Here is a 6,765-nt window from a genome sequence, read left to right as displayed (position 1 = left end):
TGTGTGCGTGCTTGCATTTGTGCATGCTTGTGTGTTTGTGTGGGTATGTCTGTGTAAGTGTGCATGTTTGCGCGTGTGTGTGTGTGCGTGTGTGTGTGTGCTTGCATTTGTGCATGCTTGTGTGCGAGCCCGTGCCAGTGCATTTGTGTCTGTGCATGGTTTCCTGTGCATGAGCGCGTGTTTGCGTTCGTATAGGTATACGTGGGAGTCTGTGGGCTGTGTGACTGGTCAGAAGCGAGTGCCTGTATCTCCCCCCCCCCCCCCCCCCCCCCCATCGTCAGTGGGTAGCTGGGGTCAGAGCCGGGGTCCCAAGATAAGCTGACATTTCCCTCGAACCCGACCGCTCGCTCCCTCGAACCGACAGCAGCCAGGCAGGGGAGGGTACAGGGACGCCGGAGTCGGCCGAGCAGCGTTTTTACATATCTCCTCTCTGAGAGAGCTGTTCACCGCCGCTCTTCACCCACATGAACGCTGAAGAGCAGCGCTGTTTCGTTTTGTTTCGCTGAGATGGTGGGGGGTGCGTGCGTTCAGAAGGCAAACCGTGACTTGAAGACGGGGAGAGTTCTGAAAAACTGCAAAGCGGCGGTGGAAACTGGAGTGAGCTCTTTTTATTATTATTTTTTTCCTCAGATAAAGGAATTGAGACGAGGGCTGGCTTCAGTGTGCGCTGAGCACTGCTCGTCTGAGCGCAGATCACGTGAAATCCCGAGTATAAATTAGCCATTCTTTTCCTTTCATTTTTTTCCCCACCTTAAGTCTGATTAGAAATGTATTCCTGGGATTGCTTAAGTAAAGTAAAGAGCAAGGGAGAAAGAGATGGAGCAAAAGAGAGAGAGGGAGTGAAAGCGGGGGATAAAGATAATCTGAGGCTTATGTGATACATCGCAGAGTCAAACCAGGGCAGAGCGATGCAGGTAGGAAAGGGAGACGAAGAGCAGAATTCACAGGCCCTCAAAGTTTCAGGGATTCAGGTGTAAGAAGCTCCCGTTAAGCATTCTGACCATAATCACATCTGTCCCAGAAAGGGCCAGTGTCAGACCTGTGGGCACTGTCAGAGGCAGACACTGATGTGAAGCTATCGCTTGCCACGCGCTGCTGTGAAAATGCACCCAGAGATCAGGGGAAAGGGACAAGGCAGAAGAAAGTGGGGGGGGGAGGGGCGGTCAGCACAGAGCAGGCCTTCCAGACCCCTGATCCTTTTCTTTAGAACTGAAAGATTCCCATTTTTCCTGAGCTATTTGGCTTCATTTCTAGAGTACTTTCTTTTTTTTTCTTTTTGTTTCTCTTGACTCCCAATGCTTTACTGGGGTCAGATTTGTTCATGCATAAATGTCCAGTCAGTGCAGCCAAAACGTGCATTTGCCCCAACACTGGACATTGCATGTGGAGAATTTGGGGGCCCCTGTTCCCCGCTCCTCCTCCAGGTGAAGTGTAGCAGGCTGCAGGAGGCCTGGGGCAGAGCCAAGGTGCGGTTTTTTGCGCTTGCCAGGAAAGTTTTAGCCAATTACGGCTTAATAAGCTGTAATTCTGACCATCAGCGCCTCAGTCCGTCTCACACATACAGTGCACACACTCCGTATAGACAGGACTTCACACACAACCTACACACATGCACACACACACGCACACACGCGCAGGCACACACACGCCCGCATAACACACACACGTACATGTACACATGCACGCACACACACACATGCCCGCATAAACACACACACGTACATGTACACATTCATACACACACACATGCACACACACACACACACACACACACACACACACACACACACACACACACACACACACACACGCAGGCACACACACACACACGCCCGCATACACACACACACACACACACACACTCACGCACACACACACACACACACACACGCACGCACGCACGCACACACGCACGCACACACACACACACACACACACATGCCCGCATACACACACACACACACACACGCACACACGCACACGCACACACGCACACACACACACACACACACACACACACACACACACACACACACACACACACACACACACACAATCTCGCGGGGACCTTCTGGTCAGCGTAGAGGCTGTACTGGGTAGACTGGATTGATTAGCACCTCTGACATGAGGCCCTTGGATCAGCAGCCATAGCCCCAGAGAGACAGGGGGGGTCCTACTGCTGTCCTCCTGATGGTCCCAGACTCTTATTATACCGTGCAGGGGGCGTAACGGGAATTTGGCTAGACAGGGTCTCACTGGGGGGGGTGCAGGTATTGATTAGGACCCCGGTGCACACAGTAATTTGAATGGGTGGAGCGAATGGGAGGAGGGGTCAGAGATAGCTGTGCGGAAGGAACAAAACGACACGGGGCATCGATACCCTCCAAAATCGCCACCAGCGGGGTTTTCCGACCCTTCCATTTAACGCCCCCCTACCCACCCACCCCAACCACACCCCCCTCCTCTCCCTGCAAATCACCAGACTGCAATTATTAAAGGTAGCGTGTGAAGGAACTCTTCCTTCTTCTGTTTTCAGGATGAAAGGGAAGTGGCTTGTCTTTTTGGCGGGTGCGCCGCGTGAGCACCGTCTGACTGCGGGAGGGGTAAAGAGAGCCCCACGGTGCAGTCGATGAGGCCAGGCGGGGCGCAGCAGATGCCCCTCAGCAGGACCCCATCTCCCCCCTGAGCAGGTGAAATTTGGGGCGCAAGAAGAAATTAAACATTTAGCTCCGGAGTGTCTGGAATCAAACTGCATGCACATGTGAGCGAGTGCACTAAAACATGCTGAATACACATGGGTGTCTCCATTTAGGTTTGAGCCCCCCCCCCCCCACAATATACTAGGTCAACAAAAAAATCACTGTACCTTTGCCAATCTGAGGCCTGGAGCTCTAAAGTTAACAGTGGCTAAAAGGCTAGTTTCACTGAATGGAGGATATAGAGTCACGCCATCTTGTCCGATGCTCGCTAACTTTGCCACAGAATGAAAGGCAGAACTAAAGCAGGACTTAGCCTTAGCACCAGGTTTTGATTCTGTCCTGACGGCCCTCTAATTGTTCCCAGAGACAGATATTTGACGAAAAGGAATTTATAATAAATAATAAGGTCGAACACAATGTGTGACCAGTATCTGCACCGGCTCAAATGTGTTTTCTTTTTTCTCTTTCTGTCAAGGCAGAAGCCTTATCCCCCGTTTGAGAATTTCACAGCTTCTAGATCCCCCAACCCCCCCGCCCCCCCAACACCCCCCGCCCCATCAGCCTCACTTTGACAATAGGAATTCATTATGCACTAGTACAGTACATATGCTGTTTTGTCTGGATCTGACCAGAACAAAAGCGAGATTGCGATCCACGTCTATTTTCAAATGCAAAAGAGAAGACGTATCGTTTTCTTATCATTGACTGACGTCAGTTTTTTTTTTTTTTTTTTTTTCCATTCTTTTTTGTTGGTGCTCATAATTAAACGCAGAGATTTTTTAAAAATCATTTTTATTATTTTTGATAACCCATTAGCGATGATCTGTCTGACACGCGTGCCAAAGCCAGTGATGTCACACGCAGAAGAGGAGCATTTTCTGTCACAGTGAGCGTCTTTCGCTCCGACAGCCGCGCCTTCACAGACAAATTGATTTGCAAAGGCGCAGAGGTGGCAGTCCAGGCCTCTATGCATACAGAATGAGACACAATGAAGGAAAAGAGAAAGAGAGAGAGAGAGAGGGCGAGGGGGGGGGGGGGTACCCCAACAAACAGGCACGCAGCAGGACAGTGAAAACTGGCCGGTTGAAGGTCCACAGTTTACCCCACCCCAACCCCCTTTCCACCACAACCCCGCCCCTAGCCCACAAACCCCCGCCCACCCCCTCTCCCGTCTGGTTTGAAAGGTCACTGCGTGTCTGGGAAAGGACTCCCAGAATTCCCTCTTTATTAAAGGTCACTATTATTCAACAGCACTTAACACGCATCCGCAAGAGGCAGACAGTGGGGGAGGAGCAGGCAGAGGGGGCGAGGGGCATTGAGGGTTGGGGGTCCAGGGTTGGGGGGTTGGTTGCTGGGGAGGGGGGGTGCACTGACAGCTCACACATTGTACCCCACTACCCCCCCCCCCCCTCACCCTTCCCCATTGCATTCTCACCTAGATTTATGTGCTGGTCAGCAAACTGGGACCCCAGCCTGGTGATCGCCCCACTCAGACAGAGAGGGGGCTACCTTTGGGGAGAGAGAAGCCTCATTCACATGCAAAATACAATCGTCATTTTAGGCTTTTCCTTTTCCTGAACCCATCCCTCTCCCCTTCTCTCTGCTCTCCATCCCTCTCCCCTTCTCTCTGCTCTCCTGTCAAACACACGTCTTTTTCTCCCACATAGAATCACTATTACAATCACCACCACTACCGCCACAACCACCTCCAACACTACCGCAACTACAGCTGTGATTGCTATAATTAGAAAAATCAAGGATAACCTAGATGTACAAAGCCACCCTGATTCTGTCGGTTCCATTTAAATTTTTTTCCCCTCTCTTTGAGGAAGGTGGCCGTTCTCTCTCTCTCTCCGTCTCTCTCCATCCCTCTCTCTCTCCGTCTCTGTCTCTCTGTCTCTCTTTCCATTTCTCTCTTTCTTTCTGTTTCTCTGTCTGTCTCTGTCTCTTTCTTGCTCTCTCTGTCTCTCTTTATGTCTCTGTCTCTGTCCCTCTCTCTCTCTTGCTCTCTCTCTCTCTCTCTCTGAGAGTTATAGGGGTAAAGTCTGTTGAGGGCTGTTGAAGATGGCTCTGTTTGGAGGTCAGGTCTTTCATTCCTCTGATCTCTGCACAAAAGGCGACCTTGAAACTCTTTCTCTCTCACTCGCCACCCCTGCTGGACACACGCTTTACGTGGAGGGAAGCACCTTCCACAGGAAGTAGTCAGGTAGGCCTTGACCTCCTTGTTCTCCTCTCCATTCTCTAGAAGGGCTTCTCTTTGCACATAACCACACTGCTTTAGAGTATGTGACTATTGTGCAGTTTCAAAAGGCAGTTTCTTTGGGAAAGAAAGAAGAAAAAGGAAATCCAATAAAACACAAAAATGCACAAGAATGATGGAGAAAGAAATCACGCTGTTGCGAAAAGCCGTGATCGTTTATGCCCAGAATACCCTCACACACATCCTGTTTGTTATGATCTCAACAAAAAAGATCTTGTAAACTTCTGAAGTTGTCTGTCTGTCTGTCTGTCTGTCTGACTGTCTTCGACCAATAGACATCACTAGAGGCCGGGTAGCTTCCCTGGTGTTGCTTTGCCCAGCCTGCACTTCAAGTGTCCTCAGCTCCTGTTTGAAGGGGTTTTTGCCTTCAGTCTTGTCGTCAGCATTGAAAACACATGTTCGGTTGGATTCAGGATGGGCGATTGACTTGGCTACTCAAGAACATTACACATTTTGGATCTGAAAACCAACAGCTGTCACATCGTCAATAATAACAAGTGAGTCAGTTCCAGTGGCGGCCAAACATGTCCAAGCCATAACACTAGGTCAACCGTCCACCAGATGAGGGTGGGTAGTGGAGCTTTAGATCAATAGGAAATAATTTCTCCACACTTTGCTTATAAAAAGCACTTAAAACAAAGGGAATTGCAGAATGGGGGAAGTGACAGAATCCGTGGCACCTGCGACTTGTGTGACTAACACCCAGCCTTACTGGCTGGTCAGTATAACCCCACCACATCATGAAATCTCCATCTTTATGATATGAAATTATATATATATATATATATTTTTTTTTTTTTTTTTTTGGGGGGGGGGGGGTATCTTGCCTAATATTGAGTGGTACCCCCTATCCCCCTAAAAATCATGTTTTAAGAAATTTAGTTTTTAAGTATTAAGATGCTGACAGAATAGTAAAAATTATATTATTTTCTCTCGCACTGACAAAAAAAGGTATTGCTGGTAAATCAAATGTGAGATCCTTCTCTGTTGTTTAATCTTCTTCAGGGCCACATATATTTAAGTTTTTTGCCCGTTTTCAGTTGACAGCTTCAATAAATTACACTCTCAATTTGCGTTCGAGGCGAATTTGAGGGACAATTTTAGATGCCGTTTTCAGTCCTCTGGCGCGGCTGAACTGTAGATACAAGCCAGTGGATTAAATTCTTTGCAGGTGTCTTCTAAATCAATTTAATCTGCAGTGGTAACAGCTTTCAAAAATCTGTCCCGCAGTGTGGCCAAACAGCTCAATTTCCACCTTAAAAAAAGGGAAATAATATCTGGATTCCACCTTAAACAGAAGCGGTCTGGAAGCCATGTTAATGGCTGACCTCTCCTAACTCTGCTTTTGTATCAGAAGGATCACACGGCAGACCGGGGGCGGGGGGGGTGTTTTAGCGACCTTTCAGTTTTGATCTTAATAACGTGTCCCTGATCCCACGTTCAAAAACTGCCCCAGAACTTCCTGCCTTCTGCTCCTCAGCCAGGTGACCTGTCTGCCCCCCAGCTCCCCCCCCCCCCCCCCTTGGCTCCTCCCACCAGGTGTTCCTGCTGTGACTCAGGTTGGCGCTGACGACTGTTGCCAAAGATACGGCTCCCCTCACGTATCCTGTCTGCGGGGAGAGAGCGATATGTTTACAGTGCAGAAGTGTTGTTTACTTCTTTTTGGGGGGGTTGTCTTTTTTCATTTTGTTGTGATGCAGGAAATCAGGGCTGTTTGCTGAAATTGAGTCAGGGGCTGTTTTCGCAGGGATAGAATTCAAGGGGTGAAAGGGGGCATGAGTGAGCTGTGGGGGTGGGGTGACAGAG

General features: G+C 49.3%; 1 long non-coding RNA gene across 1 annotated transcript; it reads left to right on the top strand.

The window, feature by feature from the left end:
* The first annotated feature begins 390 nt into the window (after nt 1–390).
* Nucleotides 391–4,567, top strand: LOC118218434. Its single transcript, XR_004763413.1, has 3 exons — nt 391–597; nt 2,537–2,690; nt 4,528–4,567. It is a non-coding gene; the product is annotated as an uncharacterized LOC118218434 (long non-coding RNA).
* The last annotated feature ends 2,198 nt before the right edge of the window (nt 4,568–6,765 follow it).

This window comes from Anguilla anguilla, chromosome 18 (assembly GCF_013347855.1).
Source record: "Anguilla anguilla isolate fAngAng1 chromosome 18, fAngAng1.pri, whole genome shotgun sequence".
NCBI classification, from domain to species: domain Eukaryota; kingdom Metazoa; phylum Chordata; class Actinopteri; order Anguilliformes; family Anguillidae; genus Anguilla; species Anguilla anguilla.
Note: the sequence above shows the minus strand (reverse complement) of the source record. Positions and strands in the feature narration are given on the sequence as shown.